The sequence below is a fragment of the Oryctolagus cuniculus genome, chromosome 5 (assembly GCF_964237555.1).
Source record: "Oryctolagus cuniculus chromosome 5, mOryCun1.1, whole genome shotgun sequence".
Lineage (NCBI taxonomy): Eukaryota > Metazoa > Chordata > Mammalia > Lagomorpha > Leporidae > Oryctolagus > Oryctolagus cuniculus.
Genome location: NC_091436.1, coordinates 20791452 through 20810106, shown reverse-complemented (window position 1 = coordinate 20810106; position 18655 = coordinate 20791452). Strand labels below are relative to the sequence as shown.

At 38.2% G+C, this 18655-nt stretch overlaps 1 protein-coding gene and 1 pseudogene across 9 annotated transcripts in view; one reads left to right on the top strand and one right to left on the bottom strand.

Annotated features, from left to right (window-relative positions):
* STXBP5 (syntaxin binding protein 5) overlaps positions 1-18655 on the top strand; it is a 223863-nt gene that overhangs the window by 56081 nt on the left and 149127 nt on the right. The window lies entirely within an intron of this gene.
* On the bottom strand, positions 3160-3474 carry LOC108177484 (cytochrome c oxidase subunit 6A1, mitochondrial pseudogene; annotated as a pseudogene).

Below are 18655 nucleotides of genomic sequence, written 5' to 3'. Positions count from 1 at the left end.
CCTGTTGACTTCCATTACCTAGCTGGCCTGGGAGGAGGGCTGGCCTGAATATGTTAGTATCAAATAGGTGGCATCTTTAAAAGGAAATATATGGTTCTGCCTACAATGTTACTGACTCTAGACTGTCTCCTAAATAGGGGTGTTTACTATGGAAGCTGGGCAAACTGAAGGGCTTTTTCAGCTTAGGGAGGGCCAACTGGGCCTGCAACACTTACCTGGGAGTCCTTTGTTCTCAGGGAAGTTCTGTTTCCAGTGGCCCCAGGTCTTGGCAGAGCTGACAGGATTCTTCAGAAGCTGGCTTCTGTTATGACTGCTGTTTGTCCAAAGCCCTGGCTTTCCACGTCGAAAACCAATGCCATTTGGGGTGGACTGGCCTTGTTGGGTCTCCTTGATGGCAGATCACTGTGTAAAGCTTTTATTAATTGGCCTGCCGCCTATCCTTACATTGTTCCTGTATTGACTCTTAAAGCTTCTGCCTGGAAATGATACATATCTCTGATGCTTATTTCAAGGGCCAGAACATGTTACATGCTTATATGATAAGAGTTGTACACCTAGAAAGAAGGCTGGAATAATTGTGAATAGTTGAATAACTTCCATGTTGCGTATTTTTGTTGTTGACACTGAGTATAGTAAGCAATAGCATAGTTAGTTTCCCCTTATTTCATGGTGCATTTGGGATAACTTAATAGTTATTTCACTATGTTTCATTTTTATGACATTATATTTCTATAATTAGGAAAGGTAAGAGAAATATGAAAAGCTTTTTAAAAAGCCTTTTCATAAGATTCTGAATAATTGTTAACTTAAACTTGCATTTTCCTTCATTATGTTATTTTCATAAGTGATTAATTTTATTTTAGTAGCGATTTCTGTGTGTATAATAGAAAATATATGCAGTGATTTAAATCTTATTTTCTTATATTGTAAATTTTTTAATACTAGATTTAATTTTTAAAGTGTGATAAAATACACATAACACAATGTATCATCTTAAACCTTTTTATGTATAATTCAGCATTGTTAAGAACTTTCACACTTCTGTGCAGCCCAATAATGTGAATATATTTTGATGTGATTTCAGTCTTACAGTGTTCAAGAAAAAAATCCAGAAATTAGAGTCTCAAGTCTTGGTTTAACTGTGAACTTGAGCAAGTTAATTTACCCCTTTGTGTATTGGTTTTCCAGGAAAATTTTGGTTTTTCCAGGAAAATTTTCTTTAAGACCCAAATAATCTTTACTGCTTTGTTTTTCATACATGTAGAAATAAGCTTATGCATCTCTCCCCCTCCCCATGTACTCTGTAGCTTGGTGCTGGCCATCAAGCATGTTTTTGACAGCATAAGCAAGACAGGCTTGGGCTTTACTGTTCAGGTCTTGGAAAAAGCTAAGACAGCAAAGACAAGTTTAGCTTCCCAGGAAGCCAATAAGTTGACATTTGTTCATACTAAGTAAGTATGTGTTTCAGTTTCCTTAGAATGATTTTGATTTGAAGGGTAACACAAACTTATGAATGTCTTTGGTTGCTATCCCTTTGTCTAATTGTACCCCTGACTGGATGACTTGAACAACAGAAATTTATTTCCTCACAGTTCTGGAGACTGAAAGTGTGAGACTGGTTTCCTCTGAGACCTCTTGCCTTGGCTTGTAGATAGGTGTTCGTCTTTTTCTTGTCTTTTCACAAGGTCTTCCCTATGTAGCCTATTTGCTTCTTCTTATAAGGACACCATCAAATTGGTTTAGAACCTACCCATATAACTTTATTTTCCTTTAATTACCTCTTAAAGGCACTATTCCCAAATACAGTCACATTTTCAGGTATTAATTGTTTGGACTTCAACATGTGGATTTGGATGGTGGAGTGGGGGTGGAGGGGAAGAAGCACAGCTTAGCTATAAAAAGGAAATAAGCTAATACCAGCTAGGATGTAAGATGGAAAAAAAGAGTTGTTAATTAGCAAACTGAAGAAATAGCAAACATTCTCTGGAAGTTGAGGAAAAACAAAATTTTAAATGTCCTCCCAGTTTGTTTTGCTAATTGCAGGCTCTGCTGCAATTAGGGTTTCATCTACCATATGGATTTTATCACAAGAATTAATTATAGTAGTAGTTACATCATCTGAGTCCCTTTGGCCTGAAAAGGGATTCACAGCAGTATTATGTCATAGTAGAGAACCTTGAAAGTGTGACCTTTATTATCCCTTTCTTTGTGAAGGATTGAATTGTGACCACAAAAAGATATGTTGAAGTTGTAACTTCTGGTACCTGTGAATATGACCTTATGTGAGAATAGGGTGTTTACAGATCTGGTTAGTAGGAGGTTTTTGATGTAGGCATTAATCTTAATTGGTGTCCTTAGAAGAGGTGAAGAGAGACCCCAACACACAGGGAGAATACCATGTGATGACAGAGGTTGAGATTGGAGTGATGCATCTATAAAGCCAAGGAATACCACACTGGAAATACCAGAAGCCTGGGAGCCATGTAACAGACCCTTCTCTGAGCCTTCAGAGAGGGTAGTTCTGCTGACACCATGACTCATTCATTCCCTCCCTCCCTCCCTCCCTCCCTTCCTTCCTCCCTTCCTTCCTTCCTTCCAAGAAGCACACACGCACACAGAGATAGCAAGCATGCTCTCCCATCCACTAGTTCATTTTCTAAATGCCCATAATGTTCAGGAGTGGACCAGACTGAAGCTGTGACTAGGAACTCTATCCAGGTCTCTCATGTGGGTGGCTGGGGCCCAACTGCTTGAGTCATTACCTGCTGCTTTTCAGGATGCAATAAGCAGGAACATGGGATCAAATATAGGGAGCTGTGAATCAAACCCAGAAGCCCCATTGTGGGATGTGGGAATCCTAAGCAGCTTCTTAACTGCTAGATCAGACACCCACCCTGACACATTGATTTCTTACATCTGATAGACTCCACAACTGTGAGTCAATAAATCTCTGTTGTTTTAAGCCACTCTTTTTATGCTAATTTTTTTAAAATTAAGTTATTTATTTAAGCCATCTCCTGCCATAAGCAAAGAGATGGAAGATCAGTATAATTGTCATCTTTTGATACAAGTAAGGAAGGTGAGCTTAAGGTCCTGTATACTTTTCTGGTCTGCATTCAGAGTGGTGGTCCCCAGTGCCTGTGAGGGTTCAGGTTCTCATTATTCATCTTCATAGCCAGTTGGAAGTGGATTCACATGAGGATTATGGAATAGAGTAAGTTTCCCATCTCCCCAGGGAAAAGCTTGGACTTGATGCAGAAATGGGGATAGGCGATGAACTTGGGTATCTCCTGCTACTTGAGGTGTGACTTCAGGTAGACATTCAGCATGTTCACACCCATACGGGGAAGCATGACAAAGTAGGTGAGGGCCTTCCACATGCAAGCTGAGGGCACAGCTCCACATAGGCCATCCCACCTGTAGGCAGGACCGACCTAGAAGCTGAGAAACCCTGGACCCAGCTGCCACCGCCATTTTCCTCCTGGGCCCTTATGTTAATTTGTTATGGCAGCTCTAAGCCCTAAGCCAAACATCCAATTTTTTATTAGGAAACTATCAAATAAAATATCTAAAATAAAAACTACTGTTTGTTCCTCTTTCTTAATGTTTGTAAACCTTTCGTATGGGCCATTGGGTTTACACGTGTGGAAAGGGTTTTTGGCTTTAGGAGAAACTCATAAGTAAAATTATGTGTGGTAGTAGCAGAATCAGAGTATTTTCCATTTAGCTTGTACTTTGTTTATTTCTTTTAATAATGTTTCATTAGGAGGAAGTCATAAGCAAATACAGCTATCTGCTAATCACTTTCTATCACGTAAGTTAGTATGACCAGTATTTTTAACTATGGTAAATTGTTGTGTGCATTTTTAAATAACAATATAAAACATTGTAAGAATGAGTTCTAAATAATACATGTGAACTTTCCTGTTTAGGACTTAATATTGACTAATATTCTTCATTATGTAACTATTTTTTAAGGTTTTACTTTATTTATAAGGTAGAATGAGAGAGAGGAGAGAGAGAGAGAGAGAGAGAGAGAGAGAGAGAGACACAGAGAGAAAGCACACACTTTCAACTGCTAGTTCACTCCCCAAATGGCAACAGTGGCCAGGGCTGGGCCAGGCCAAAACTTAGAGCCTGGAGCCAGGAGCCAGGAGCCAGGAGCCAGAAGCCAGAAGCCAGAAGCCAGAAAGCCCTACTCAGGTCGTCCATGTGGCAGGGGCCCCAACACTTGGGGCCAACCTCTGCTGCTTTCCTGGACACATCAGCAGGGAGCTGGATTGGAAGCAAAGCAGCATTTCTGAGGACATGTTTTCTGTTTGTTTGTTTTTGTTTATACTGACATACTTTTTTTTTTTTTTTAAGATTTACTTATTTAGGGGTTGGCACTGTGGCTTAGTGGGCTAAGCCTATGCCTGTGGTGCTAGCATACCATATGAGTGTCCTGGCTACTCCTCTTCCAATCTAGCTCTCAACTATGGACTGGGAAAGCAACCGAAGATGGCCCAAGTGCTTGGGCCCCTATACCCATGTGGGAGACCCGGAAGAAGCTCCTGGCCTTTGTGGCCATTTGGGAAGGGAATTTGTGAATGGAAGACCTTTCTCTCTGTCTCTCCCTCTCTCTCTTTCTCTCTCTATAACTCTACTTCTCAAAGAAATAAAATCTTTTCAAAAAGAAAAAATATTTACTTATTTATTTGAAAGAGTTACAGAGAAAGAGAGGAGAGACACAGAGAAAGAGATCTTCCATCTACTGGGTCACTTCCCAAATTCCCACAGTAGTCAGGGCTGACCAGGCCAGGAGCCAGGAGCCTACACTGTGGCACAGCAGGTTAAGCAGCCACCTGCAGTTCTGGCATCCCATTTGGGCACCAGTTCAGCTGCCCCACTCCTGATCCATTGCCCTGTTAATGCACCTGGGAAAGCAGCAGAAAATGACCAAAGTGCTTGGGCCACTGCATCCACGTGGGAGACCTGGATGCAACTTCTGGCTCCTGGCTTCTGCTTGGCCCAGCCCTTGTTGTTGCCACCATTTGGGGAGTGAATCAGTGGATGGAAGATCTCTCTCCTTGCCTTTCCCTCTTTCTCTGTTACTCTGTATTTTAAATAAATAAGTGTTTAACAAAATAAAAGTCTTTAGCAAAATGAAAGAAAAAAACCTAATTGGCAAATGGAGTAATCCTTTCAGATACTGACATAGCAATGGAAGATTACTTGCAGTGTATTAAAAGAGCAAGCTGCTGCCCTAGCATCGGATGTTTTTTAATAACTTAAATAAATTACTGTTAAAAAACTCATTTATCACATTATATTCTTATGTTATCATAATATTACACAAATACTGTGCTTCGCATATTCATTAAGCTTAAAATTTGCTCAGTATGCACATAATAAGACTACACTATGATAGCTATAAAAGGGTATTTTGCCAAATACTAGCCTTAAAAAAAATCTATATAGGTCTTTATAAAGATTCTGAATTAATTCACTGCACATATTAAACAAGAACAAAATTAATTGGAGCAAATTAAAACTCTAGAATTAGCAGTTTCTGTGGTAACTGTGGTAATTGTATCATATTGTCAAAATACATTTTCTTTGAAAGCAGCTTAATGAAAAGTACACAAGCATTAGAAATGCAAATAACTTAATGGGTTGAAATTAAGGATTAGAATACAGGAATGGAATGATATCCAGAATTATTAGGAAAACAGGGATTCTACTACTCTAGACCTAATTTGTTCCATAAAGAGACTTGAAATGGAAATGATAATCATCTTAGGAATTATGCATATAAATAACCATGTATTAACAGAGAATTTAAAAAAAGAAAGAAAAAATAGTCTCTTAATGTTTAAAGAAAGACAGTTAGGATTTTAAATTATTTGAGAGGCAGGGAAGAGACAGAGATACAGAGACAGGTAGCTCCCATCCACTGTTTACCACCTAAGTGCCATTAATGGCCAGGGCTTAGCCAGGCTACAGCTGGGAGCCAGGAATTCAATTCAGGTCTCCCATGTGGGTGGCAACGTCCCAATAACTTGAGCCATGACTTGTTGCAGGAAGCTGGAATTGACAATGGATCTTGGACTTAAACCCAGTACTCTGATGTTGAATAGGGCAATACCAACCAACATTTTAGCCTGTAAGCCAAACACCTGCCCCAACAGTTGTGGTTTAAACCTTGCAACTGTAAAAGGAAAGGTGGTCAGGAACTGTTGGATTAGCTCCTAGAATAAAATTATTCATCATAATTAAGAAATTCTGACCAAGAAAAGAAGAGACTGGTCTGGTTGCACAAGGGCCTTACAATGTACCAAAGGTATAAACGAATTATATATAAACAATTATAAAAATGGTATAGGAAGATTATGTGGAAGGAAAAAGGTGAGTATATGGTTAATGTAATTCTACTAATGAACAGCAAATTAAGTCAAGTAAAAAATAAAAACAAATAATTAAAATGAAAGCACTTGCTTTTTTATGTTTAAGGCAAAAGATCAAGTAGATTAATCGTACATGGAGTTAGGACATATGTAATCCCTCTAACAGTTTTAATGTTAATATTGATTGACCCAGACAAATTATATCTTAAGCTATTAAAAGAACTGACTCCTATACCATTATTGGTTCTCCTAGGAAGACTGTAACTTGGGAGAAATGCTTCAAATTTGGAATTAAAAAAGTACATTTTAGAAGATGAATTAGATTCAGTTCATCAAATATTGGATGCCTGCCTGTGCCAGGGATTATGTTAGGTGTTGGGACAACAAAGATAAATAAAATGCTTGCATAGCTTATATTAAAGCAAAGACCCAAATTCACATATTTATATGAATGAGTGCCATTTTGGAGGTTTATATTTAAATATATGATGAGATAATTAGTCTCTTTCAGTTTTCGTTGTGTTTTATGAAGACAGATAACCATCAAGAAAATCAAACTAAAACCTCAACCATCTAACATAATAGCTAAAATGTTAGCCAGATTGTGACAACTAGAATTTCAGAAAACTTGCTGGGGTGGGGTGGGGGGGTTGTTAAGAGTCACAATCACTGGAAGAATTTACGGCAGTATTTTTGTTTAAAGACATATTTATTTATTTGAAAAAGCTACAGAGAGAGAAGAGAGAGAGAGAGAGAGAGAGAAGAAAGAGAGAGAGAGACTCTTCCACCTGCTGGTTAATTCCCCAGGTGTCCACACAGCTCATGCTGAGCCAGGCTGAAGTCAGGAGCACAGTTAGGCCATTTGCTGCTTTTCTCAGGTAATTAGCAAGGAGCTGGATCGGAAGTGGAGCAGCCAGGACACAAACCGGTGCCCATATGTGATAGAGGGTAACTACACAAACCAAGATGGTTTTGATGTCACTAGGTGATATAATCATATGAGACCACCATTGGCTCTGAAATATTATGTGATAGATGACTACCTGAAATGTGGAAGTAGTTTTGGAACTGGGCAAGTGGATAGAGGCTGGAAGAATTTTTGAGGAGCATGATTAAAAACAAACAAACCCTGAACAGGCTGTTTGCAGGACTTGACACTGGGACACTACTGCAAGTAAGAGCTCTGAAGGGAGTGAGGTTCGTTTTATTGGGTAGGAACTGGAGAAAGTGGTTCCTTGTTATATAGTGGCAGAAAGCATAACAGAATTGCCTCTTGTACAGCTTATAAGTGATTAACCAGTGTGTTTAGCTGAGATTTCCAAGAACAGTTTTGAATATTTGACTTGATTTTTTTCTTGCTGTTTTCTAGTAAAAGTGCAAAAGGATAAATTGAAAAAAGTATTACTAAGGAACAAGTCCTTGATAATTTGCAGTATTTTTACTCTGATGCAGCTGGCAAAAGAGATTGCTTCTGAAAATCTCAGAGGAAAAATGTGAGCATGTGGATATACAACTTTTTCATTTTAAAGAGTTATTTATTTATTTGAAAGGCAGAGTTACAGAGGCAGGGGCAGGGGGAAGGGGGTCTCTTCCATCTGCTGTTCATTCCCCAAATGGCTGCATTGGCCGGAACTGGGCCGATTCGAAGCCAGGAACCAGGATGTTCTTCCATGTCTTCAATGCAGGTGCAGGGGCCCAGGGCCATCTTCTGCTGCATTCCCTGACCATAGCAGAGAGCTGGATTGGAAGTAGAGCACCTGAGACTTGAACTGGCACCAATATGGAATGCTGGCACTGCAGGCAGTGGCTTTACCTGCTATGCCACAGTGTTGGCTCCTATATAACTTTTTACTAAAAGTATCTTTAAGACCAAAATGATAGAGTATTCAGTCACATGAAGAGTTCCTTTTAACAGATTAAGGATGTACCGACGCCCCACAGATCTTCCTAACCTCACCAAAGAGCCTCTACTCAACAGAACTTAGAATAGGGAAGGCATTATCCCAAAATATATATTGATGTGGTTTTTCCTAATGTAGTGAAATTCAGTGAGATTTATATAGACTCACAAATTTCTTAAGATAATTTTACCACTAGAAATACTGCTAGGTTGAACTGAAAGGGACAGGGAGAGCACAAAATGAAAGCAGACTGCAGCCAGAAGCAGGCCAGTAAAAGTACTCAGCTTTAAAGGCAACATGATTAAGACAACAGAGCCTTGGAGGATTATTCATAGGACTTGAAACCTTATTAAAAATCCAACATTTGCCAGGTTTAAAATTATTGTCACCCAGTGAATTATTTTTGCCTTCTGCTTTCTCTCTTGTTTAATAGGAACTTACATAACTATTATCATATGTCTGCCACACCATTGCATGCTGAGAATGTTGAGGGGAAGAACTTTGGTTTCTTTAGTTTCATAGGACCGCAAATGGAATGAAACTGTGTCCAAGAGCTATACTTAGTGGATTGAACCCAGGACCCCCTTTGCAACAAATTTAGATAAGGAGATTTGGAATTTCTGAGCTGATGCTAATTTTCAGGAAATTTTTAGACTTAAATTGGTGTTATAATTCATTGAGACTTCAGGTATGTTGGACTGGGATGAATGCCTTTTGCATTTAGGGGCAAAAGGGTAGAATGTTCTAATCAGGATTATCAGAGGGTCCCCTAGATTTCTACCCCTTGTGTACAAACTGCTTCTCCCAGTCAACATGGCAAATTCTCTTAATCAACCTGGTACTGTGAAGGGGTTCTGTAGATGTAAATGAGATCCCAAATTAGTGACCTTAATATAGGCTTGGATTTCCTGACTCAAAATGGTATCAAGTTATGAGTGGGATTATCCAGGTTCACTTGGACCATCTATGGAAGTTATCCTTTGTTTAGGCTTTTCCCTAAACACATGGATAACTTGAGGCATGTAGACACTCTGTTGAACATCTGGATAATAGGAAGAAATGAACTAAGGAATGGATGTCACGTAGACCACCAGTGTCCCCTGATCATTTCACTGCCTTCAGAATGAAGTGGAAACTCTAAAATATCTAGCATTCCAAATTTGGTGAGATCTGTGAATCTTCTGGATACCACCATAGTCTTATTTCACCATAAGTTTCCTTTTTCTTATGCATTAAAATCCCGCTACCCTGAACTTTCAGTTTTTTAAAAAGGTGTTATCCTCCCTGTTAGATATGAGATGAGCTAATTCTCTTGTCGAGAACATATGGATTCTTTTTCTTTTTTCTTTTTTTTTTTTAATTTTTTTTTCTTTTTTCTTTTTTATTTTTTGACAGGCAGAGTGGACAGTGAGAGAGACAGAGAGAAAGGTCTTCCTTTGCCGTTGGTTCACCCTCCAATGGCCACTGCGGCTGATCCAATGGCAGGAGCCAGGTACTTACCTGGTCTCCCATGGGGTGCAGGGCCCAAGCACTTGGGCCATCCTCCACTGTACTCCCTGGCCACAGCAGAGAGCTGGCCTGGAAGAGGGGCAACTGGGACAGAATCTGGTGCCCCGACCGGGACTAGAACCCGGTGTGCCGGTGCCGCAAGGTGGAGGATTAGCCTAGTGAGCCGTGGCGCCGGCCGGATTCTTTTTCCATGACTAACTCCTATTCATCCTTAAAGTCCCATTATCAGTTTTTGAAATATTAGTGTCATTTTTAAAAACATCATATTTTCAAAAGTCTGATTTTAAAAAAAATTTGTGTTCTTCCCATGTTTGAGTTTTGTGATTGTTTTTATTATGGTGTAATGCTGGCGCATACCTTGCTTATTATAATTGCCTTGGTTACTTGATTATCTTCTTGATTCTTCTTTATCATTCTGTTTCCAATATCCAACATATAGTTAGTTCCCAGAAATTCTTCAATGCCTTCCTAACTGACACTTCTTTGCCTTCACAAAAAGAAATGCCATATTTCTAGAAGTAAGACATGGCTCTCCCTAGACTGTGTTGGTTACCTGAGAGATTCTAAAAGGGAGAGTTTTTAAACAGAGAGGGGGGGGGGGGACAGAATTTACCTCAGGCTACTTCTATATATAATCTCCATTTTTTTTAAACTTTTATTTAATAAATATAAATATCCAAAGTACAACTTTTGGATTATAGCAGCTTTTTCACCCCATAACCACCCTCCCACCCGCAACCATCCCATCTCCCATGCCCTCTCCCATCCCATTCACATCAAGATTCATTTTCAATTATCTTTATATACAGAAGATCAACTTAGTATATGCTAAGTAAAGATTTCAACAATTTGCATGCACACAAAAACACAAAGTATAAAGTAGTGTTCGAGTACTAGTTATACCATTAATTCACATAGTACAACACTTTAAGGACAGAGATCCTAAGTGGGGAGTAAGTGCACAGTGACTCTTGTTGTTGATTTAACCATTGACACTCTTTATTTATGAAGTCAGTAATCGCCTGAAGCTCTTGTCATGAGCTGCCAAGGCTATGGAAGCCTCTTGAGTTTGCCAACTCTGATCTTACCTAGACAAGGCCATAGTCAAAGTGGAAGTTCTCTCCTCCCTTCAGAGAAAGGTATCTCCTTTTTGATGGCCTGTCCTTTCCACTGGGATCTCACTCATAGAGATCTTTCATTTAGGGTTTTTGTTTTGTTTTGTTTTGGCCACAGTGTCTTGGCTTTCCATGCCTGTGGAACTCTCATGGGCTTTTTAGCCAGATCCGCATGCCTTAAGGGCTGATTGTGAGGCCAGAGTGCTGTTTAGGACATCTGCCATTCTATGAGTCTGCTGTGTATCCTGCTTCCCATGTTGGATTGTTCTCTTCTTTAGAATTCTGTCAGTTAGTATTAGCAGACACTAGTCTTGTTTATGTGATCCCTTTGACACTTAATCCTATCATTATGATCAATTGTGAACTGAAACCAATCACTTTGACTAGTGAGACATGGCACCTTGATGGGATTGAATTGGAATCCCCTGGCACGTTTCTAACTCTACCATTAGGGGTAAGTCCGAATGAGCATGTCCCAAACTGTACATCTCTTCCATCTCTTATTCCCACTCTTATATTTAACAGGAATCACTCTTCAATTAAATTTAAACATCTAAGAATAATTGTGTGTTAATTAAAGTGTTCACCAATAGTATTAAATAGAACAACAACAACAACAACAACAAACACTAAAAGGAATAATAGTAAGTTGTTCCTCGACAGTCAGGACAACGGCTGATCAAGTCATTGTTTCTCATAGTGTCCATTTCACTTCAACGGGTTTCCTTTTAGGTGCTTAGTTAGTTGTCACCGATTAGGGAGAACACATGATATTTGTCCCTTTGGGACTGGCTTATGTCACTCAGCATGATGTTTTCCAGATTCCTTCATTTTGTTGCAAATGACCGGATTTCATTTTTTTTTACTGCTGTATAGTATTCTGTAGAGTATATATCCCATAATTTCTTTAGCCAGTGTTCTGTTGACAGGCATTTAGGTCAATTCCAGGTCTTAGCTAATGTGAATTGAGCTGCAATAAACATTGAGGTGCATACAGCTCTTTTATTTGCTAATTTAAATCCCTTTGGGTAAATTCCAAGGAGTGGGATGGCTGGGTTGTATGGTAGGGTTATATTCTTGTTTCTGAGGAATCTCCAAACTGACTTCCATAGTGGCTTTACCAGTTTGCTTTCCCACCAACATTAGGTTAGTGTCCCTTTTTCTCCACATCCTCGCCAGCATGTGTTGTTGGCAGATTTCTGTATGTAAGCCATTCTAACCAGGGTGAGGTAAAACCTCAGTTTGATTTTGAGTTGCATTTCCTTGATTGCTAGTGATCCTGAACATTTTTTCATGTGTCTGTTGGCCATTTGGATTTCCTCTTTTGAGAAATGTGTATTGAGGTCCTTGGTCCATCTCTTAAGTGGGTTGTCTGTTTGGTTGTTGTGGAGTTTCGTGATCTCTGTAGATTCTGGTTATTAATGTTTTATCTGTTGCATAATTTGCAAATATTTTTCCCATTCGGTCAGTTGCCTCTTCACTTTCCTTTCTTTTCTTTTCTTTTTTTTTTTTTTTTTTGCAGTACCTAAAATTCTCAATTTGATATGATCCCAACTGTTAATTTTGGCTTAGACTGCCTGTGCCTCTGGGGTCTTTTCCCAGAAGTTTTTGCTGGTGCCTCTATCTTGCAGGCTTTTTCTAATGTTCTTTAGTAATTTGAAGGTGTCGGGTCATTGCTTTAGATCTTTCATCCATGTTGAGTGTATTTTTGTGTAACGTGTAAGGTAGGGGTCTTGCTTCACACTTCTCCACCTGGCAATCCAGTGATTCTGCATGTGGAAATCCAATTTTCCCAGCACCATTTATTGAATAGACTGTCTTTGCTCCAGGAATTGGTTTTAGATCCTTGATCAAATATAAGTTGCCTATGCATGTTTGGATTGATTTCTCTTGTTTCTTTTTTTCCATTGGTCTATCCATCTGTTTCTGTACCAGTACCATGCTTTTTTGCTTATAACTACCCTTAAGTATCCTGAAATCTGGTTTGTGATGCTTCAGGCTTTGCTTTTGTTGTACAAGATCGAGGTCTCCTGTGCCTCCATATGAATTCCAGCATCATTTTTTCCAGGTCTGAGAAGAATGTCTTTGTTATTTTGATTGGTATTGCACTGAATGTATAAATTGCTTTTGGGAGAATGAACATTTTGATGATATTGAATCTTCCAGTCCTGTTGAATTTATCCTGTAATCAATATAGTGCCCCTCTGTGTCTCTCTTAACAGCTTTTGTGTTAAAGTTTATTTTGTCTGATATTAATATATCTACACCTGCTTTTTTTTTGGTTTATGTTGGCATGGATTATCTTTTTCCAGCCTTTCATTTTCAGTCTGCATGCATCTTTGTTGGAAAGATGTGTTTCTTGTAAGGAACAAATAGATGGGTTTGTTTTTTAATCGATTCAGCAGTCTGTGCCTTTTAACTGGACAGTTAAGGCCATTAACATTCAATGAGACCATTGGTAAGTAGTGACTTTGCCCTCCCATTTTTCCAAAGATATTTCTAATATATGCTTTGAACTTCCTGTGATCTTTTACTGGGAGGTTTTCTTCCTTCACCTTCTTTGGTATTGATGGCCGTGTTTCTGTGTTTCTGTGTGTAACACATCTTGAAGTATCTTTTGCAGGCCTGGTTGAGTGGTGACAAATTCTTTCAATTTCTGTTTGCTATGAAAGGTCTTTATTTCACCTTCATTCACAAATGAGATCTTTGCAGGATATAATATTCTAGGTTGGAAGTTTTTTTCTCTTAATACTTGAACTATATCTTGCTATTCCCTCCTAGCCTGTAGAGTTTTTGATGAGAAGTCTGATGTGAGTCTAATTGGAGATCCTCTGAGAGTAATCTGATGTTTCTCTCTTGCACATTTTAGAATCTTTTTTTTTTTTTTATGTTTCACTGTGGTAAGTTTGGTTACAACGTGTCGTCTTGAGGATCTCTTTTGGACAAGTTTATTGGGGGTTCTATGTGCTTCCTGTACTAGGATGTCTCTGTTCTCCTCCACACCCGGGAAGTTTTTTGGCAGTATCTCACTAAAAAGGCCTTCTGATATTTTTCTCTCTCCATGGCTTCAGGAACTCCTAGAACCTGAATGTTGGTTTTTTTTTTTTTTTATTAGCATCCTATAGATTACGAACTATATTTTTTAGATATAGTCTCCACTTCTTCCACTCGTAGATTCAAACCTCATCTGCACTTGATTTTCCTTGGAGGTCATTTGGTCTTTGGCCCATAGCAAATTTTTTATATTACTTTATTTTAATAGATTTTATTTTATTTTTGTAAGGAGGTTGATATGGGACAGTCAAAAGCTTTGACCAAGTGATTTGTTTCTACTAGACCGGTATGGTCTGTATGGTGTAGAACACTACGTCTATAACAACTAGGTAATGTTTTTGAAGATAAAAAAGGTTTTATTGTAATAAAACAATGAAGTGAACAGTTACTAATGAGTACCAGGTTGTTTCATTGTATTATAACATTTATTGTAAAAATGTCATGGTGCCTTCATTTTCTGTGATCATTATATATAGAACTTTAAGAAATTTCCTCTCTCTCTCTCACTGTCCACGCTGCTTGTCAAAAAAATAAATAAATAAAAAATAAATTTCCTATATGGCAAGGGTCATTGTTTTCAGATGTTTTTAATTTTTCCTCTAACTGATACTATTTTCCTGTTTGATACTCACTGTTTCACTTGTAGATAATCAATTATCAATTACTAATGTTAATATATCAAGGTCTTATTTCAGAAGAAAGTAATATTGTGATTTTTGGACATATTTCTCTGTTTCTAAATTTTTAATAAATATCAATATGTAATTAATAAAGAATATATTAAAGTACAAATGTAAAACAACGTTTAAGGCTCTCTGAAGCGTAATTTGTGAAACATTTATATTGTACTGCTGATTTTTATGTATGATGATGACTTTTCTAAGATAGTTATAGCAGTTTATCAGAAGATAAATGGGACTATAGATTAAAAAGGAAGTTCTTTGAACAGGTTCATAAATTATTTTTAACTGACAGCTATCATTTTTAATACATTCCTATATTGGTATATACTTATATTTTTATGACAGAATATTTAGTATTCATTTAAGAAATTTCCCCAAAAAAGAAATATACCATATAAATCTTTTTTTTTTCTTATTTTCTTAATTCATTTGATAAACATTGAGTTTCTGGGCCATACAAATACTATGATGAATTCTGGACATATATAGAAATTTTATTGAATAAAGGAGATAAAATGACAAATTACAGTGCAGTGGAAAACATATATTATGAATGTAATAACATTTTCTATATGAAAGTTTACAGATTAACTGGAAAAAGTATGCATTGTCACATTTTAGAATTTCATGAAAAGTATTACAAGAGAACTTATATAACCAGATTTGCAAGAATAGGCATTCTTACATTGACAGATGGCAAAGGGCATTTCTATCATGTCCGAAGGTAGAAAGTCTTGAGGCATTCTCAGATATTCAGGGAACTGTAACTGGCATTGCTGGGTGTGTAGTTCAGAAGAGATAATTTTGGAAAAGTGAGTAAGGTTACCTTATGGAAGACCCTGTGTACAGTTATGAGAAAGTTCACTTTTTAACCTTTTTTCAGCTTCAAATCTTTGAACAAATAGCATTTTCTAAATGATGCAATGTAAGTATTTGCTAGTCACTGTAAACTACCATGTAGGTAAGTTTTAGATTAGGCACATTTCCTAATCAGGATCCAACACAGGAACTAAAACCACTGCAGATACTTTCAACATAAAGCAATATAATACAAGGGCCTAGCTGTTGGGAAAATGTTTGGAAAGATGCTAGGCCTGTTGAGTTTTAATATATACTGTCTTGGCTGCAATCCCAGGAATAAAAAATGGTTCTGCTTTTAAGGTTACCATGTCTTACCACATTAAGCTTCTGAGAGACCTTTGAGTACTTTGTGTGGTACCCACTGCTGCTGTAAGTGTGTCCACAAGCATCATCAGGAGAAACAGCAGCAGAAAGATTGTCTCTGCCTCCAAATATGAAGAACATTCTGTTAGTAAAATGTAATCTCATCTAGAACCCTAGCTGCAAGGAGAACCAGGAAAATTTAAGTTTTTGCTTTCCAGCATCTGCAGCACAGGAAGGGAAAGCATATAGGAGGATGTGGACACGGATGTTGAGTGCCAGTTGACCAAATCCAGCACACTTTGTATTTCTAACCCTTCTTCTTAGACACACGTACCATAAAATATCACCAGATATTGTTAGAGAATCATCATGGTAGAATGTAGAAAGCTATTAAGAGTTTTTCAAATGACGTGATTTCTCTTGGCTTTGAAAATATAACTCTTGTGGAAGCATGGAATGGATTTGGTAACTCATGATAATTAAAGGTAGTAAGTCAGGATTGTGTGATTGTTTTATTAACTAGCATAAAAAGTCCCATGTTTTATATAGTTCATTTGCTCATTTAACAAATACTCACTGTTTAGTAAGTGAAAGATGTGGTATTTGCTAAGAATACAGATGTCATGACACATTTTCTCTTATGTTGGCTAATTTAATGGTGATAAAGACACTAGAGTGTTAAACTTACTGGTTCACACTCCTTTCTATAGGTTAAATTATAAAACTGTACACATATTTGTATTGTTTTATGCCTTTATTCATGGATGATTCATTTCAACATTACTTAGGAAGCTATATGTCTCTGGCATAGAAAATTGATAATAGTTAAATCTTGAGCTTGGTGCTTGACTGTATATTTGAGAGACTAACACAAAGGCTAAATATATAGATATATATCTCAGTCTCTAACACTTTACAGTGATACTTTTAGGTCCGTGTAACAAATTTACAGGAATTACCGTATTCCCAGTTACACTATGTAGAACATGTATTTAAGTATAGAGATTCAGGATACAATTTTATTAAGTGCCAAACTGAAAGAATTCAACTTACTATTTGTGTATTTCTGTTTCATTTGTTCATTTGTTTCAGTGAGATTTCCCCTCTACTTTGTCTTGGCTCAACTTACGCATTTTAAAGTACTTTTCCAGGAAGGATTTGATATGCCATCTTTTTTTTTTTTTTTTTTAAGGTTTATTTACTTGAAAGTCAGTTACCAAAAAGGGGGAGGAAGGGAAGGAAAGAGAGAGGGAGACCTTCCATCCTCTGGTTCAGTCCCCAAAGTGCCACAACAGCTAGGGTTCAATAGGCCAAAGTCAGGAGCCTGGAATTCCATCCAGTGCTCCACATTGATGGCAGGAGTCCCAAGCATTTGGGCTATCTTTGCTTTTCCAGGCACATCGTCAGAGAGCTGGATGGAAAGCAGAACAGCTGAAACTCGAAACAGCATTCAGCAGATGCTGGCATCTCGGGCAGCAAGCTTTAACCTACTGCACCACAACTCTGGCCCCTTGAGTATGATTAATAGATAACACATAAAAAATTGATCTCCACATATTAATAAAAGTATGAGTGAGCAACCTGAATCTGGCTTTATAGGAGACGTCTTCCCCAGTAGTCAGTTATGGACTGCAGTTATCTGGAGGTACTGCTGCTTTGGACATTCTAGCTTGCTTTCTCGTTTCTGATGGCTGGTTCTGGATATATGCTGGTCCTGTGTCTCCCACAGCCTAGTGTGGGCTTTATCACATGGCATCTGGGTTCCAAAAGTATTAAGAAAGAAGGCCCCAATGTGCTATGCTGTTGCTTTCAAAACTGTTCCTCTCTACAACAACTAGTAATCCAGTATTACCCAGTTCAAGTCACATGATCAGACCTACATTTGGTATAGGAGAGGAATGGATTTTTTTCATCTGTTGATCTGAAATTTGATTTAAATCTGTTTATCCCAAGACTTTTCAGTGTCATTTGTTTCATGACTACTTTTACTAAAAAAGAAAAATTAGATACATATCTTGGATTATAATCTTAGAGTTGTAAAATAAGAAATGTGTCTGTTCTCTGTCTATACACACACATACATATCACATTTAGTTTTACTTTTTGTTTAAAGATTCATTTATTTATTTGAAAGGCAGAGTTATACACAGACAGGGAGAGACAGAATCCTCCATTCATTGGTATAGTCCCAAAATGGCTACACAGTTGGGTTTGATCCAGGCCAAGGCCAGAACTCCAGAACTCCACCTGGGTCTCTCACATGGATACAAGGGGCTCAACTGCTTGTCTCATCTTCTGCTGCTTTCCTAGGTGCATCAGCAGGAAGCTGGATTGGAAGCAGAACAGTAATGACTTGAACCAGTGCTCATATGGGATGCCAGCATCAGAGACAGTAGTTTAACCTGCTGTGCTACGATGCTGATCCCCTACACATAATAGTTTTAAATGCTCCAATACATGTTACTACTTTTATGTGATCAATATAATTTTTTCGTTTATTATTATAAAAAGCTTACGTACTTATTTATTATTTTATACTTTATTTATTTTTTATTTGACAGAGTCAGACAGTGAGAGAGACAGAAAGGTCTTCCTTCCTTTCGTTCACCCCACAAATGGCCGCTATGGCCGGTGCATTATGCCGATCAGAAGCTAGGAGCCAGGTGCTTCCTCCTGGTCTCCTATGCGGATGCAGGGGCCCAAGCTCTTGAGCCATCCTCCACTGGCTTCCCTGGCCACAGCAGAGAGATGGACTGGAAGTGGAGCAACCGGGACTAGAACCCGGTGCCCATATGGGATGCCGGCACTGCGGCAGTGGATTAACCAAGTGAGCCATGGTGCCG